Source organism: Festucalex cinctus, chromosome 12, assembly GCF_051991245.1.
Source record: "Festucalex cinctus isolate MCC-2025b chromosome 12, RoL_Fcin_1.0, whole genome shotgun sequence".
Classification (NCBI taxonomy): domain Eukaryota; kingdom Metazoa; phylum Chordata; class Actinopteri; order Syngnathiformes; family Syngnathidae; genus Festucalex; species Festucalex cinctus.
In genome coordinates, this window is record NC_135422.1 from 17,048,206 (window position 1) to 17,067,801 (window position 19,596).

The window sequence follows — 19,596 nt, forward strand, 5'->3', positions numbered from 1 at the left end:
TTAATGACTTCGCGCCAGAAGGTGAGAGAAAAACGTGGGTGGGTGGGGGTCTTATCGAAAGCACTCAGTACTGAAGGATTTTTAACTGTTGCCGTTAGCAGATAGCCGAGCGTTTAATGAGTGGTGACGGCGACATAATTACGCCGTGCACCTTGTGTGTGTTCCCTGCTGACCAATCCCTCAAAACAACAAGAAGCAGTGTACTTTTGAAAGAACACACGGGTGTTGCAATTTACAGTGTGGGGGCCACACGAGACTGAATGCAGCACGAGCCAGGTGATAATATCCCAACAACAGATTGGAATACTTGTGAAATGAAATGAGAAGGACAACAAACTCAAGCAATATGAAATAGTAGTTTTACAATGTTACGAATGAGGCTTTGCTTGTGATTATTTTGGGCTGTTTCTGTCAGAGCAAAAATACAGTTCGTATCGATGAGACTACAAATTTAGGTTACGTCGCTGCCGTAAGGTCTGAACTCATTGTAAGCAAGGGTCATCCTGTATTTTCCAGGACAATACTGCCATGCTAAAATATACCATTACAAAACATGTCAAAATTGACAAGTAATCAATTATAAAATTAATCTATAACTATTTTAATAATCGAGTTATCGTTGAGTAATTTTTTTAATTTAAAATTCTCCAAATCCTCTGATTTTCCGCATTTCAACAGTAATTGTTCACTGATTTCTGTAGTCCTTCATGAAAGAAGACTGATTAAATTTATAGCCCCCTAAAAGATAGAGTCAACCATTTATTACTCACATTTGAGGTGGCGAAAACAGACAAGAGCCCCGCATGCCAAAGAGTATTAACTCATTCACTCCCAACCGTTTTCACAGAAGCAGTCCCGTTTGCTCCCGGCTGTTTTACTGGATTTTGACTGATTTTGCAAGGCCCACAGAATATTGTGTTCTATTGCTATAAAAGCATCAAAAGAAAGATTAAAGTCTCTTCTTTCATCAGGAAAAAAAAGTATGTTTCTATCTGTTTCCGTTTTGCAGCAATTAGCATTAGAAGAGAGCTAAGTTTCATCAGTTTTCACAAATCCATTTAAAATTGTAAGTAATTGAGCTTTAATTCTACATGGCCCTAGTTGATCTCCTTTGCTCTGCTGCCACCTGCTGGCCGTTTGTGTAATAACTACAATTTCTGTAACCGTTCTTTGCAGTTGAGTGGCTGCATCAAAGCCTTCTGTATGCTCTAGCATAAAAAAAAACAAAAAAAACAAAAAAAACGTATAAATACGTCTTTGGGACACTTAGAACGTTAAAAAACGTATTTATACGTTATTGGGAGTAAATGAGTTAACATTTCTGTACTTCTTCGATTTGTCTTTGGATGTTTTCAAGATAAAAGAAGCCTTTAAATGCGCATCCCTGTTGTGCTTTTAGACGTTTCACTTTTCCACTACACGATCACAATCAGACACAGCCAGAAGGTAATGTTACATCACGTCCAACTTGGGGATGATTACATTTTACACCTGCGCACACAAGCACTGCTTCCATTAATATAAAGCAAAAAAATAAAGACAGTCGAGACAAATGTTACAAGATGTTCAGTGTCACTGGCGCACACGATTTGTCTTATTCCAAGGTTGGTTTCCTTGGCAACGTACCCAGTGCAAGACCTGAAATGAGGTAATTCCAACCCCCCTAACTTGGACTGTCACTAGCGTTATTTTCATGCTGTAAATTTCCCTAAATGGTTCGCAGCTGTTTCGTGGCGATAAACCAGACCGTGTCATCTCTGTAGGAAAGCAGCTGGGACGTAAGGATTTAAAATAGATACAGTGAACATGAGTCTTGGGGTTGGCTTGCTGGCCCCGAGGCACAGTCACATGACAGCAACACAAGCAGGTCAATGGTTTCTGAGTGTCAAACAACCTCAGACAACGTTTAAAATGTGTCGAGAGAGAGCGTGAATGTGTAAACACAGCACGGTGGCGCATACAAGCTCTGTGTGAAAGCTCGACACATGGCCACCTTCATGTCACAACTGCACAGAGGTGATTGCTTCATGGGTAGCAACAATATTTGGACTAAGCACAGTTACAGGGCAACTGAATGGGAGATCAATGCTGCCCATTGAGCGGCATCGTTTTTTGTTTTTTTCCCCCCCACTGTGAAGGGACGCGCAATGAGCTGTAATTAAGGGAACAACATTCACAAGATTGCATTTTGTGCACTGAAATTCAATTATGGCCAGAAGTCAACTGATGCATGGCTGTAGTTGAACAAACACACCTTTCTAAGTTTGTATTGTACTTGGGCTGGGTGAGTAATTCAGCTTTAATTATCCGGACAATTTCTTCACCAGCTCTTGTGGAGTCGAAGTAGGGATGATGCACGATAACTATCGGCCAGATAATGATCGGGCCTTTATTGTGACAGAAGCAAGCAAGCAGTGAGTCACTTGCTAACATGGGCTGGCTTTAAAGGCACTTTATTTGAGCCAGGGTTCTATGCTGCATGCCCAAATTCCACAATGTGGCGAATGGAATAAATTATCCTATAGGTTGTACACAGATAACCAGCCGAAGTTTCCTTGACTCTAAAAACAATGTTTAAAAAAAAAAAAGAAAAAATAGAATTGGGCTGCTTTTAAAAAAAAAAAAAAAAAAAATTGGAAGCACACAAGGCTCTTTTGGTGGTCAGGTAGCCATGCATTTTCCTTTTCCTTCCTTGCTGGATAATATAATTGTGGGGACTTAACCGACATTGGATTACAATGCAAATTATGTTATATGTTATATGTTATAATTATTATTATATATATTAGGGCTGCACGATATTGGAAAAACATGAGCTATGTAATATAGTTGCTCAATATAGCAATAGATATTATTGCATTTAACATGTACCTAAAGAAATGACATTTTTATTTTCTAATGAAAGAATTACATTTTTTTCATGCGGCAAAATAATCAAACTCAATGTATTCTTAATTAATTGTAATTACCTCTCGATAATGTTCAACTATTGGATGGCAGTGCACATTTTCATTAAGTACACTGTGTTCCAACTATGTTTTGCATTTGCATTATTAGGGTTGGAACACCTATGTAACTAGGGGCGCGGAAACCAAATAAAAAGAGTTCAGTTGTGAATTGTATCTGTCAGTTCCTCTCCTCTTTCCTCACGAGCTTAGAACTGAACTCTCCTTTTTTGTCATGTTGAATAAATGTCAAACAGGTAAAGCTCGACAGTCTGACTGGTCAAATTCAGATAAAAGCATAAAATTCCATATGAAACTTATTGCATGTCTTTGCGATATGCATACTGCATAGGCCAATATCGCGATATCAATATTTGTTTCGATATATTGTGCAGCCCTAATATATATCATCATGTAAAGAAAGAGCCAAAATTAGACGATGACCACAATTTTTATATTAAATGTGCCCTTAAGTCCTCCTGGACATTTCGCCTCATGATGGCCTGTCTGACTGTGTTTGACTATAACAGCATCAATCACGCGCCCTGCTTGCTGCTGAATCACCGACGCTCGCACTTTACTTGCTTTCGGACTGCAAGAGAGCGGCAGCCGCTTCATATACAGCACCGATCTGCAAAATCCATCAGCGGGTGAGGGGGGGCTTAATACATCACAGGGGGTGCAAAAATGCGAGTGTGAGCACGTCTCACGTGTAAATCATAGCAAGTGTGATTGAAGGTCCTGGCAACACAATCTACCTACTGTATCACTCCATTCATGTATTGAGAGGTTTAACAAAGAAATGTTTTATTCATGCCTTAAGAGCAGAATTATAGAATTATGTGAGCGTGTGTTGTTTGGGGGCCACAGTGACGACGACAAAGATCCATATTTCGGTTGACTCTAAAGCCCATATTTCACTGCACAGCGAATGCTTTAACAAATTTAGGTTTCGTCAAAGTTTATAAAAGATTGCAAACATGTTCGACAACAGTTTTACTTTTCGTAAACAGTTTTTACCCACACAAGGAAATTTTGAACATGGTCAAAAGTTGTATGAAGCAGGCTTCAGGTTCGCGCACCTTTTCACTAGGTCGCATCCATAGATTTCACCTGTTGCTCCACAAGTTGGCAAATGGTCCCAAAGGTTCACAAAATGGCAAAGGCGTGGCAAAATAGTTGTTAATCTTCGCAATGCTGTCCCAAATGATGGCCACTTATGATGGCAACTATTTCCCAAATCTTCTCACGCTATCGCTGTGCATCGCTAAAAGTCGCTGGATGTTACTAATGACAGAGACAATCCAGACAATCCAACATTCACTACTTTCGCAAGCATTTGCCACTCAGTGAGATACCACCTTAACGGTTATTAAGAAAATAATTACCACAACAAAATCGGAACGGCACTGCACTTGGGTGATTCAACACAACTCAAGTCCTGTTGGTGGCAGTAAAAGGTACTCTGTAAAAACTGAACGTATGACCCAATGAAAAATATTTGGAAAAAAAATGCAAATATGTGAATCCGCAGGTGTCGAACGGCGAGTATATGGCGGGTCGAGTACAGGGGTGCAGCAATTAACCGGTTTTACGATCAACCATGGTTTTTAAACGTCAGGATTATCTAACCGCAGCCTGTCAACAACACACGGTTATTTCCGCTCACAAAAGCTCTTCTGTTTCCACACGGTCCGTTTCGCGGGCACACAACAACACAGGGCTCAGCTTTGAACTCTCTGGGAGAGTTGCGTACCCGACGGCTGGGTTCTGAGGTGGCCTGGACCATGTTGAGTGTACGTGGGGAAAGAGGAGGCCGAACCGAGGCGGCGGCGAGCGAGGCAAAGCGAACAAGGCAGAGGCCCCGCAGGGCGCGACACACCACTCGCTGCCGCACTCCTTCGCCACCGACCGAACGACCACCTCCCTGGCCATAGGCCAAGTCCTTTGAAGCCATGGGGCCGCCATTTTGGTACTCCCAAGAAACGTATCTTGGCATTTGGCTGCAAAATGCCTATATGTGTAGTGTTCAACTGCACAAATTGCCAGTTTAAAGGTTGTGGACAAACATTTCACCTGGTAAATTGAAAGACATTTTTTATTTATTTTGGTACATACTGTCCACTTGTTATACATAGTGCCCATTCCCTATTTAAGAGCAAACTGCCTGTATCTTTCTAATCTACTGTATTTGTTTTAAAAGGCAACTTTTTTCAAATTTATTTTAAGTTATTTAGTGTTGTTAAAAAAAATATACATTTTCAAAAGAACGCTGATGTGATTTTTTATTTTTTTTTATGGCTATAAGAATAACTGTAAAACCGTGTTTTTCTTTCTCCCCCCAGACTATAATCGCATACCAAAATCTAAAACCGTTGCAACCCTCGTCGACTATACGACGTTTTGATGTAATGCAATAAACTAGTGTTGAATAACTCACAAGATGGGTACCTCGTATCTTATTTCACACAGCCTGGGTCTTAGTGGGCAGCGTGAAAGAAGCAACACCATCATCCCCAATGGATCTATTTTGTCACCTGGCAGAGAAGGCAGCCATTGCATATTGGCTTCCCATTCTTGTGCTGTACTTCCTCCCCCCTTATGATGTATTTATCTTGAATTCACACTGAGAGGAGGTTATTAAGATGTGTGTGTGTGCGGGGCGGGGGGCAGGGTTTCCATTTTTCAGCAGAGATCTTGTCACTTTGTGCAATTCGCACAAGCATCCTTCCTCACCCCGCCTCCTCCTCCAGACTTTGAGTGTGTCGTAGAAAGAATGAGTGTACAGTAGTTTGTGGCAGTAGCAGATGGCTGCGTGATTGTGTGTGTGTGTGTTTGCAGTATGTGTGTGTCAAATCGCTGATCTCCCGTGTGACGCGGTCCTAATCTGGTTAAAGCAGGCCTCGCAAGCCGTCTTTTGACAGCGAAAGGACATTGCTTTTAAGCTCTCAATACGTGCGCAGGCTGGTGGTGTGGTAAAAGAGCAACGATTGTCTTGGCGGCCCCCCCGACTCCCTGAGGGGCCGTTGGTGGTTCACATCTGGAGTAAAAGCTTTGCTTTGACCTTCGATTTGAGTTCTTTTTTTTTTTATTTCATGTTTGGATCACCATTTGGCGGTTTAAAGGCTATTTCCACAAAACATTGTAGCCGTTTGACACATGGGCAAAGAAAAAGATGCTATATTTTGTTTGTCATTATCCAATGTCTTCACAATTTAAAACGGGTTCCAGGTGTTCTTATGAAAGAAAAAAAAATGGAATGAACAATTCTGCTGGCCACACTGCTCTTCTCGCAACTAATGTTGAATTTGCATTATTTCCTTTGAGTGTATTTGGGGGACGCGCCACAGTTAGAAATTTCACAGTAATTTTGAGGCGCCGGCTTTGAGAACACTTTGGAATTTTGGCCCAAATGAGCTTATTTGTGGATATTTTTAACTGAAACTTGTCAGCTAATCAAAGAAGTACAGCAGACAAAATGAAATTAGCTGTAGAAGTATAAAATGCAAAATACCGATGCTATAAATCCTTGTAATTCCGGTGGGAGTTCTTCTTCGTCTTCTAAACGGAAGAGGAAGAACGATCATCATGGGAACTAGTTTACATTTTCCAAAACATGGATTTACTGCACAAAAAAGGCGCATGAACCCACCAGGATTGTCTCTTTGGCTACAATGCGACACAGGATTCTGGTTTAAGTCATTTTCAACTAAAAAGAAAAACTTTAGCATCATTTTTAAGCGGACGTTTCATCATCCTCGTGTGCTGCGAGAGCCAGCGCATGCTCCACTCGCATTAATTTGCAGCTCATGCTTCAAATGTTTACTTTCCTTGTACTGCCTGACGCGGTGGGCTCCAGTAGTCATATTTTGGGGGTGCTATAGGTGACCAAACGGCACATTTGAACAACGTTCTGAGTTTCGGAACAGTCTGAGCGAATGGGGGAACGGGGATTTGTGGGGTGACTAACTGATGTAGGGATAGACCGATAATCGGTCTATCCTATCTATCCCCTATGATCTCTATACCCGATCTATCCCCGGCCGATTATTGCTGCCGATATTGGGCATTTTAACGAATATCGTATCGGCCTTTTTTTTTTAAGAATCTGACGTCCGATATAAAAGGTAAATCTAAAACCATTTTAGCCTCAGGGAACTATTTCTTTACATTTAAATTCAATTTCATTCAACTTTATAAGAGATGCTGTTGACCCTGGGAACTTTCTAATCCGAACCATTTGTTTTTGTTCCACATTCAAACAAAAATATGTTAAGTTTAAGATTTCAGGTATTTTTAAATTTTGGAGAAAAAAAAAATATTTAGCTCCTGTAGAAATTTATAGTATTTACTTGTTTAATTTCCATTTAACTTTTAAAAACGTACTGATAACCTTGGGAGTACCCTAAAAATTTTGTTAGAAATTTAAAAGATACTGTCTGAGATTAAAACAAAAACAAAACAAAACAAAAAAAATACTACATTTTAGGAACCTTGAAAAATTGTTCAATCAACTTGCTTTAAGACATTACAACAGAGTTAAGATTGTCATTTGTATTTTTAAAAAAAGTTGATGTCAATATCCTTGCTGCATACCCAGGCTTTAGTGGGTTAGGAAGTTCTTCACAGCCAAATAAAAGCTGAATCTATCCGTCATGGCTCTGACACGCCAATTTTGCGTAATCTCAGTATGAAAGATGCCAGAGGGCAAAAGCACTTGTTTGTCCTGTTTTCCCTTCTCAACTTGGCCCAGACTGCCAGACACAAACGCCGTTCCTGACTGCCTTGCAGAGCGTCAAGGAAGGACGGGGAGACGAGTCTGGCGGCACGACACAATCAGGTGCACAGCGCTTGAGCGGATGTCAGCGGATTTGAAACAGCGCCTTGGGGAGGCGGCGTGTACATGCGAATCTCCGACACGACCGCAAATGCGAGGTAATGACAAATGGCGGTGAAATTTTTACAAAAGACCGTTGATGAGCTGAGGCAGGATTTACTGTGGTTGGATGACAAAAATGGCACGCCGGCCACAGCTAGGCTGTGAGATAAAAATCAATAAGTCACTTTACTTGACAGATGGATTACCCTCTTACTAAGATGATGTAACATGTCGAATGACTGGAATCACTTTGGAGATTAAAGTGCAACTGTATGTTCCTGTTATGTTGCTAGGGCACATTGACTGAGGTAAAAACAAACAATCACATCTCTGTTTGCCCTAGTTTTCTATGACTCCATCCGTTTTTTGTTTACATTTTGTCACGTTTTCATGACTCGACTATTCATTTCCCGGAGTTGCTTGCACGTTATGCCAAACAGTTGGTTAATTGTATATAAACTAGGGTTTGAAATATTCCACAATGCAAGCTTCGATTAACAAGCACGTCACACTGCCTTCCCATTCACCTACTGCATCAGGAGCAACTCGGGGTTCAGTTATCTTGCTCAAGGAGACTTCAACTTGATTACAAGGGATCGAATGAATTAATGGATAACATCGGGGTTGGGAGATGAGCACTCTACCAGTGAGCCATGCCACCCCAGCAGTAACAGTCACTGGCAAACAAGCACAAAAATCGCTTGAGTGTGGGTACAAAAAAATGACACTATGTGGCCAAAGAAAGTGTGGTAAAACTTGGCATACTGGCATGCTGTGTGAGGTCATTCACTTATAATCAATCAACACACGTCAACCGTAATAATTTCATTTTCTGTTTTTTGTTGTTGTTTTTTTAATTCAATTGTAAACATGTCAGTTAACTGACAAAAACTTCCACTTCTTCAATAATTCAACTTGTTTTTAGTCTATTCAAATATTTCTTTCATTAATTTCTTTTTTTGCGCAAATATTCTATTGTTAAATCTTTCAAGGAAGGGTCGCCATCACTAGTTATGAATACAACCATTTTCACATTATTTCCTTTCTCTTTCAGCATTTCCTTTATGGCCAAATATATGTCCCCTCTCGTATGTGTTTTCAAAGCTGTGATACCCAAAAAACCCTTACCGGACCCCGGTTCGTCTATCGGTAAAACTGAATATATAACCCCCCCACCCCTTCCACTCCTAATACATATTCTTGGAGGTCCGGATGAAAGGGTCTTGGGGTCCGGATCTGGACCGCGGTCCGCCATTTGGTGACCCCGGTTCTAGAGTTAAGGTTGTGTTTTATTTTTGCATTTTACAGTGGCTAACTTCTTTTGACATTTGCACAAGAGGGGAAAAAGTCAAACAACGTCCCACTATCATTCTAATATGTACAAAATACATTGAAGCATTGTGTAAAGCACCATGAAGCTGAATGTTATTGATAGCTCCGCTTCAAAGACAAGCAGTAACTCATTTTGAGTTTGCCAAAAGAAAACAATTGTGCTTTTTAAAATGCAACCAAAAAAAACTGTGAGGGTAACATTTTGGGGAGACACAGTAAAGAAAGCTCACACCGGCGACTGCCATGCCGCCATGATCTATCTTCTGTGAACACGAGGTCACGCACATTATGACATCACAACTATGCAACACGATCACAGTACCATAGGAGAGGGGACGGTTGAGGAGTTGGCCACAATTTGAGCTTCAACCACAAAAGATTGACTATTAATTGGCTGATTTCTTTTTTCTGGTTTACCGGTATGATGTCAAAATTGGTCAATAATTGCCGTTCTTCTAGGCCACATCGTGCATTTCTGCTTTTAAGTTCAAATCATCACATTTCGGTTAAAAAGTCACTGTCACAGAAATGCAATTCTTTTTGTAAACCAGGCAAGGACCCCAGTTAGCACTAATGTTCTTCATTTCCTATGCACTCGAGACGCTGACAACAGGTGAGCACATCAATATTAAAGTGAGAGCAACACAAATATAGCACAGACTGAGACCGTGCTTGAAGGCAGTCATTTAAAACATCGAGAGCCATCACAGACTGGCCTGATTTAAAAAACTAGGCTGAAGCAAGAGAGGCTCGCTTGGCTGCCGGAAAACAACCAACAATTCACAGGGCGCACTTCAAAAATTCTGATTTTTTTTTTTCTTTTTCTTGGCTTTCAAGCAACTCAATTGACATACTCCGTCGAGATAGTGTCAATAGAAATAAAACTACACTTCACAATTAGCTACATTAAACTGTAAATCTCGGATATCCTTCTATACCATGGCTCTTGTTCTTCCAGTGAGGTAACTGCTTCAACGTTGACAGTCCAACCACTCTCTGAGGCACACACATTAAAGAATGAGCTACTAATTGCTTGCAAGCAGCAGGCACACCTCAAGCCTGCAGAACAGGAATGACATAATAATAAAATAAAACATCACCACACTGGCATTTTAACTAGAGGCAAAAAACAACAAAAACACAGCAAGCTGACAGTGAGCACACTAAAGCAAGAGATAAATGGGCCAAGTCCAACATAGATCATGCAACAATCATTTCATATCCAGGGCTTTGCATTTTGGAGCGGCGCCCAGTTACAGACAGTTTCAAACCTGTGATAGATGTCTCAGGGACACTTTTGTATTGTTAACAAGGCGGCAAAGGTGCCATACACCCCCCCAAACACTTGTGCCTCGACCATTATCAATCAATCGCCACAGTGAAGCTGATCCATTATTTTGGGCTCTACAGTAAAACGTACAATTTTCCCCATGGAAATATTGCATCACAAGTTTCGGGTGGTAAATGGTTGCTGGTCTTCAAAAAACATTGTCAGAACACTCCGTGGCGCGAAAATGGTAGGGGACCATTGTCTTACCGTACTGTATCCTAAAGTGTCATATTGTATTTTACCGTATCATTGGAGGTGCTGCAAACAATCGATTATCAAATTAAAGGGATACTTTACTTATTTAGCCATTTTTGGCAGTCAAACATTAATATTTTACCTATAATAAATTTGATATTTTCATTATTTTTATATACAATTAGTACCTTTAAAAACACATTTTGCAACTTGCTGTCGATGTCGACTGAAAATGACATCACAAGGGCACAGGTAACCAATCACAGCTCAGCCTGTGAATGTCACATGACTAAACCTTGAAAACAGGTGAGCTGCGATTGGTTACCTGAGCCCTTGTGAAGTCATTTTCAGTCGACAGCAAGTTGCAAAATGTGTTTTTAAAGGTACTAATTGTACGTGAAAAATAATGAACGTATCAAATTAATTATAGACAAAATATTAACTTTTTATTGCTAAAATGGGCTAAATAAGTGAAGTGTCCCTTTAACTGGAAACTATTTGGATAACTGATTATCATTTAGCAACATCAGTAAACTTCAATGTCGCCAAATCCTCAGAATTTCAACCTCTCAAAAATATATATTCTCACAATTCTGAAAACAGATTCATTATCTTTGTGTTTAAAAATAAACAAATGAGCATCCGCTTTTAGTTACTGGAAAGCAATATCTGCACCGCTGCCTATTTTCTGACACATTACAAGGCCCGAAATAAGCGGCTTTGGCATCTCATGTTTGTGAGGCAACATTTGCATTTTGCGTGTCATCAAAACACTTTGAATAGCAAAACTGAGACTCAACTGTCCAAGATGGTGCCAGAAAGTTTCTCCGGGCTAGACGCAAGCGCATCGCTCACATCACCTACCACAGGTAGTTGTCGGGTGAGGCAAACTCGGTGCTCCTTACCTGCACTAGCTAGCATGCAACGAACTTCAGCTAGCTACGAGTGCGGCTCAACAGGTTGCGGAGTCGCTATTAAGTAATCATTTGCCTCCATGGTGTCAAATAAGACGCATTTCTGACAAGTGCAGTTGTCACGACTCACGGAGGGATGACAAGCTAAGGTGGACAAGTCATGCTAATTGCTAAGATAATAATGCCCGACCGACGTCTTATTTTTTCATTTTTGTCCTTCGTCAACAGCTGGCAAAAGCGAGTGAGCACTCGGCCGACAACATGCAACAGCTAATCTTCATCTACCGGGTGGTGGCGGGTCAAGAGAAGCATGGCGGGCCTCCGTGCTTATAAAATGCTGGGGGAAACCCTGTACTCACTAAACAGAACCGGAAATCAATTAACTTATGTTCAGGATTTAAATGCTTTAGGCCTACTTGGTTTTAACCATGAGCCATTAGCCACAAAAAAAAATAATAAAAAAATGGGATCAGGACATAATGGTTAGTTAGTTGCAGTCAACTTCTATTTTATTGTATCACATCACATTATACAGTAGCTTAACACGCATCGTATTGTACTGCATTGTCATTTATTGTGTCGCAACATACTGTAATCTCAACATCTCACATCCCATCTGTCAACTGCTAGCTGGTTCTGCAGGATTCACTGACAAAATGATCACACTCAGACTGTAAACAAAGCAGTTATGTAACCACCATGCACACTACTGACCCGCTATCAACACAAATCCGGCAGAAAGGTCAGTCCTGATTGGTCGACCGGGATTGAGTCCACCATGTCAAGATTTGTTGGTTGTTCGGTGGATCCTTCATGATCACCCCCTGAGATTGTGACTCACATTTCACAACCTGCTCGGCGGGAAGAGGAAAAAGGACCCGCCATAAGAAGTAACTGATAAAAGGGGGAACTAGTGGATACAACAGTAAATCAGAAACAGAAGCTCATTAAAAAGTGGGAGAAGGTAAAAGTGGGGAGAAACAAAACTTTAAAAGGCGACAATGATGTTGAGCTTCAGACAGAAACGTCACATTTTCAGCGCCAAGTTTATTTACAATTCAACACAAGTTATGTGAGGGCACCACACACACACGCACCCCCCCCCCCCCCCCCCCCCCACACACACACACACCCCCACACACACGCATCTCGTCCATAACAGAAAAATGAACTAAACTCCACATGAGCAAGCAAAGGGAGCCAATAAGATTCCCTCCAATGAAAGCACCTCAAAAACACGGTTCATAACACGGTACATTGTAAAAGCAGAGTCGAAGCACACGCGCGTGCAAAGAAAAGCAGTCAACAACGTGGCTTCTTGGATTTGTTGACAACTCCAGCGACAGGTGGACAATGGTGGCGAGGAGAAGGAGGAGGAGGAGTAGAACCGCCTTCGAGAGAGTTCCACCGGCGACATTTTTTGTTTTGGATGGGAGGCTAGTTAGCTCGCGGGCTAGGCTAGGATAAATGACGAGGAGGGAACGGCAACAGTGGCCTCCGTTAGCCGCTACGAGAGCCCATCCCCCCCCTCCTGCCAACAACCCAGCAGCAGCCTTCCCTTTTTCCAGCGCGTCCACCATCTTGAATCTGTGCGCCGTCTTGCCCCCCCACCCCCCTTTTTCCCGCCTCACAAAAAAAGCACGAGAAAAACACCGGGCACTCACCTTTAACGACCATCCCCGGGTCGAGCGTCACCTCCCGCAGCGACGAATCGATCCCCCTATTTTTATTATTTGGCGTTATTTTATATTGGAGAAATTGGCCCGTGCGAGCGGAAGGTTGCCTCGCAGAGAAGAGCAGCAATCCTAAACCGCCATCTGGTGGTATTTTCCTCTCTGCGGTGCAGCGGGAGCGGCGCAGACTCACACCGGGACGCGGCTGCCCCCTGGCGGACACTCCGCGCAGGCCAGGGCAGGCCACGCGCATTTACTTCGACGTAACAGACGGCGAGGACGCGCACGCGAGTGGCGGCAGCGTCCACCCGCCTCCCTTATCTCACCTTTCGTTTCTTTTCTATATATTTTTATTAACTTTATGTTAACCAGCGCGTCTCATCGCTTTTCTACCCATTCATAAATATTAAAGAAAATAAAAGCCTAACTAGAAAAATGTGACGTCGCCTGACGTCATCCTTTCGACATTTGAGTGATCGTTGAGACGTGTATTTGTTTACCTGTGTACAGTAGATTTCACAGATTTTTTATTACAAATTACAAATACATATATTTATTACAGACCGTATACAAAAGTAAATATTTTGTTTTTATAAATGCTCGTTACTTGCTGATGCATATACTAAAATTAACATATAATATTTTAACATACCTTAACATATAACTCACTCTCATTGTGTTGTATTGTAGCATGCCGTGCCATATTTGATCTATATGTACGGTATCATTTTAGCATAGCTTGTTGTCTCACATTATATCATATTGCACATTATCTTAGAATATATTATCCTATTATGTAATGTATCTTTACTAGCATAATATATGATGCATCTTTCTGCATTATTGTAATGAATTTTATGTTATTGGATGATATACTTTCATATCTTGTCATATTGCATTGAATCATACTGTCTTGTGGCATACTGTGTCAAAGGCAAGCGTAGCGTACTTTATCATATCTTATTTGTATACATTGCATAGTTATCTATTGTATGTATTGTAGCATATTATAGCCTATCTGACTATATCGTTACACCATATCCCACAGCATATTTGACCTTATCTTAGTGTATTATAGAGTTGTATCATACAGTAACTTAATATCATATTTCATATCATGTTATGGCGTCTCTGATCTTAATGTATCATGTCATGCTTTGAATATTAACATCGATTATTTGGCATCTTGTCGTGTCATATCATCCCACTAACATGTCTTTATTAAATTAATGCAAATATATCTACCCATACACCGTATATATGGTAGGTAGGGCTTAACAAAGGTCACTTGGGGTTAAGCCTTAATAATTCACAGTCACCTGCAGAGTTACTCCTCATTGACTGTGACTTTTTTTCATGCAACTGATTCAGATGAGCCTGTCGAGTGAATAATGTAACATGACAGTGAAACATGATTTAGTATTGTGACAGCAATGGTGCTTCTTCATATCATATTTTATTGTATTGCACTGCATAATGTATCATATCTCAAAGACCCTTTCTGATGCTGCAAACAATATTCCATAATTCCGGATTTAAAAAATGAAAACTGGGAGAAAAAAAAAATCCCTCCCAAAATAGACGCAGCCTGTAATAAAGCTTCATCATCATCATCATTTATATTTTTTAATCCTAATTTCACCCTCAGACATGCATCCTTACGTGAGTAATACACGAGCACGACTATCCTGTCGTTCCCTGTGCCAAGGCTGTAACCACGGCAACATCACCATCCGCTTTTTAGACGCAGCAAATTGCAGCTGGTCACTCCCAAAGTCGATTACAGTGAAGATAAACATCTCTGTTCATATCCACGGGGGGACAAAAAATGACCCGGAGAGCTGCACGAGCCCATATCAAATTTTTTGATGTTTTTAGATGTATGTGATAATGCTTGGCTTGTTTTTCCATCAACGAGGGACTCTTTTGTCATTTGTTTTGTCAAAACACAAGCCAGGTACAACATGAAACGGTTTGCTTGTCTGTAATATTTGCTTTTTTTCCACTCAAATACGCACAAAAACATTTGAGATTAATTATGTGTTTGAGCACCTTTCACGGGTCAAACCTAAAGGTCAGGATCAAAAGAAAAGGAAGGTCAAAAACACCACAAAAACCCCCCCCAAAAAAAACAATCTACATAAATCCTCCTGATTAATAGGAAAAAAAATTATTGTCCAATCATGTTTATTTTGATATTCTCCAATCTTTGTGAAGTAACTGGAATACTGCAAAAAAAAATTATATATGTATATATATATATATATATATATATATATATATATATATATATATATATATATATATATTTATTTATTTTTTAAACAAGTTTTTATTTTTAAGCTATGATGTGTCCACTACAGAAGACATTTTTTTAAACTTAAAACCTAGGCTCAAATACATCCATCCATCCATCCATTTTCTGAACCACTTACTCCTCGCAAGGGTCGCGGGGGGTGCTGTAGCCTATTTCAGCTGGCTATGCGCAGTAGGCGGTGTACACCCTGGACTGGTTGCCAGCCAATCGCAGGGCACACAGAGACGAACAACCATCCACACTCACATGCACACGTAGGGACAAATCAGAGCACCTAATTAACCTGCCATGCATGTCTTTGGAATGTGGGAGGAGACCGGAGTACCCGGAGAAGACCCACGCGGACACGGGGAGAACATGCAAACTTCACCCAGGAAAGCTGGAGGCTGGACTCAAACCCGAGTCCTCATTAATGGGAGGCGGACGTGCTAACCACTCGGCCACCGTGCCGCCCAAGGTACTAATTGTACATGAAAAATAATCAAAATGTAAAATTTATTATCGACAAAATAATAAGTTTGACTGCCAAAAACGGCAAAATAAGTAAAGTATCCCTTTTAGAGTTTTCAGCATGCCCTCATATGATCACACGACTCAAAAAAAAAAAACAGTCTCATTGTTTTCATTTCTATGATGTAAGCCTCCAGCTTGTATTTTCACAATACATGCTAGCTAGTGCCCAGTATAGCATGACCTCCCTCTCCATTTAGGAACGATGACGTGAGGTACCCAGCGTTAAATCTGCTTGTTTGAAATGTTTGTTCTGCCCTCCTAAACCTGTGACGAATGAGTTGGATTTTTTTCACGGTTCACTACTCGGCTCCATCATGGCTCCTAAAGTCCGATTCAATCCTGTTTTCGGCTCACCATACTAATGACAAGAATTGATGTTAGTTCAACGGCACAGCAAAAAGAAGCAAAAAAATAAAAACATAAAACAATAGGGTATGTCTGCAAGGGGACAAAAACGGCTGAGAGGACAAAAAACAAACAAACAAGCAAACAAGGCCTGAAGGTTAAACTTGATGAGAACAGAGTTTAAAATGGAAGTTAGTCATCCATCCGTTCGATAGCACTTCTGTTGATAGCATCTTATGACCTTCCTCAAGATACGCACACACAAACATGGCCGCAGTGCCATTTTTTTTATTATTTTTTTGACTAGTGCCCTAAATAGCCAAGCTCATCATGCTCCCATTCGGTGGTCTCCATGGCAACGGTAGATGGATCTTCCTCTCTATACTGCCGAAAGTGAATGCACGGAAGCCCACAGGCTGAAGTGTGAGCCCTTTTATTACCGTCACCCACCGCTGCGTTTCATAGCGCAAAAACCTCCAACCAAAGAGGAATCATTAAAGGAAAGTCAGGAAGAAAAAGACCGCATTGGTGCTGGCGGCTGTTTCTGCGATCGGGAGCGTGTGCGCTGACAAGAACAAGGCAGCGGGTGACTAAACTATCTTGTTCAGAGTGCACAAAGATGAAATACAGAATTGTTCAAGCTTTGTGTTTGAAGTATTCCAACCATTTTCTCTGCATATAAAACATTACAACTTTAGTTTTAATTTGTATTACCCCCCCGCCCCCTCCCATATAAAACATTACAACTTTAGTTTTAATTTGTATTATCCCCCCCCCCCCCCCGAATTTCAACATAAGTTTTGACTGTTATCAAAAAACAAATACCTTTGCTCATAATATTATCACTTTATTATAGCAAAAACATGGTTTTTTTATACATAATGTTCTGATTTTTCTTATATTATTTCTCTCTTTATTCGCCTTAAAACTACATTTTTATTCCTTTGTAGCATTCCAACTTTTTTCTTGTTACATTTTGTCTTTAGTTGAAACTTTTTTACTTGTTATGCTATGACTCCATTCTTGTAAAATGGCGACAAGTTTTGCTGGTATTTTTATGACACTACGGTCTTAAAAAAATATTTTTTCATGAGTAAAATCTTTAATGAATTAAATCACATTTGCACTTTGTTCTTGTAAAATAACGTGATTATTTGTAATTTCATACTTGCTTATTATTGTATTTTCACGAAGGATTTCGACTTTATTCTTGAAATATTACGGCTCTCATAAAATGACAACTTTTGCTTTTTTTTGTCCTTGTTACGCAAAAAAAATACGGAAGCGTATTGTACGGAAGAGTATTGCATTCACTTGGGGGAAAAAAGCAAACTGTTTTTCTGATTAATTTTTTGGGGGAGCTTTGTTTTTTTTGTATTTTTTTTCTGTTTTTCTGAATATTTTTTTCTGTTTTACTGATTTTTTTTGTGTGTTTTATACTGAATTTTTTTTTCTGTCATAAAAAAAATTCCGAAAAACAGAAAAAAAATTACTCCGAAAACCAGGGGGAAAAAATTATTCCATAAAACAGAAAAAAAAAATCTTCCGAAAAACAGAGCACCAACTTCTGTTTTTCAGAGTATTTATTTTTTTTTTACCTCTGAACTCCAAATGACCTGTTGGAGACCACTGACCTGTATATATGACTGGATAGCCGATAGCCCATACACTCCAGTGCAAGCTGCTGAAGTCACAGGGCGGCCATCTTGTTACGTCGCGAGCAGACTACTGTATAAACTATACGGTATACATACAGATGAGACATATACAGCTAGTAGGCAGTTAGTATAAGGCCGGAGGCGGGTGGGGGGGTCTGTGCCGAGGTGGTCACTAAGATGGCCGCCCTGTGACTTTTTTTGCACTAGCGTGTATGGGCTATCGGCTATCAAGTCATATATACAGGTCAGTGGTCTGAAACTGAAATAAGTCACGTGGAGTTCAGAGGTCCAAAGAAAAATTACTCAGAAAAAAAAGAAGTCAGTGCTCTGTTTTTTGGAATATTTTTTTTTTCTGTTTTTTGGAAAAAGTTTTTTTTTCTGTTTTATTGAATAATGTTTTTCTCCCTGATTTTCAGAGTAAATTTTCCCCCTGTTTTTCGGAGTAATATTTTTTTTTCTGTTTTTCTGAATAATTTTTTTTATGACAGAAAAAAATATTCACTAAAACAGAAAAAAAATATTCAGGAAAAAAAAATACTCAATAAAACAAAGCTCCCAAAAACATTAGTCAGAAAAACAGAAGATTTTTTTTTTTTTTCAAGTGAATGCAATACGCTTCCGTAAATACGCTTCCGTAAAAAATACTTTTTTTTTCTTGGAATATTACGACTTTTGTCACATCATATTTCAATTTAACAATGTAAAATAGTATATGTATACAACATAGTAACATTCTCGCAAAATGATGAATTTTGTTGGTAATATTCCGACTTTTTATGCGAAATTCTGGCCTCACAAAGAAGACTAAAAAGACATTTCAAAATGAAAATAAATAAATCAACGTTAGGCTGTCGGCCTGCTGGTTAATGAGCTACAATCGTGCGATGTCCAACGTGGCTCGAGTAATTACATCCCAACTTTCATGGAAATCGGGCGGTGTAGTTTTGATAACTAGCTCGCTAGATAGCTAGCTAACTAATCTAACGACCTAACTGTGACAAACGTTGAGACTGCGTAGCGAATATTTGTGCCATCCTGTCAGCCCATCGTGCCACTCGCATTCTCTTTTCTTGTGACCATCTGAGCGTCCTGCCGTTTGTGAGTCAGCATCCGCTCCTTTAAATATCAACGCTTCCTGTGTGGGCCGTCTAAGTTGCCATCTGTTGTTTGTCAGTCAGTGGTCGAGGGAAGATGTGACAGCTTCGTCCCTGACTGATCAGGCCAAGCATAGACAAACTTGCATGAACATTATTGAAGTCATTCGCATAAACGCAGTCCTTCTCAAATGCTCAAATGGGAGGGCGAGCACCAACATGTTTTTTATTTTATTGCCGTACTTGAATAAAGTACAATTGCACATCCACTACAGTAGGTGGCAGTGGCGCTCTCATTATCAGCGAATGTGCAAGGAGTATTAGCGCCTCTGTCGAGGTGTACTTACAACAATCTTATATGGTATTTTAGTATATACTATTATTTACTATATAGTCGCAGT

General features: G+C 40.2%; 1 protein-coding gene across 1 annotated transcript in view; it reads right to left on the bottom strand.

Annotated features, from left to right (window-relative positions):
• The window catches only part of stag1a (STAG1 cohesin complex component a), a 37,805-nt gene extending 24,312 nt beyond the window's left edge, over window positions 1–13,493 (bottom strand). The window contains exon 1 of the mRNA XM_077538967.1: window positions 13,260–13,493. The gene's annotated coding sequence lies outside the window, so the exon portion shown is untranslated. The remainder of the gene's footprint in view (window positions 1–13,259) is intronic.
• Window positions 13,494–19,596: the final 6,103 nt, after the last annotated feature.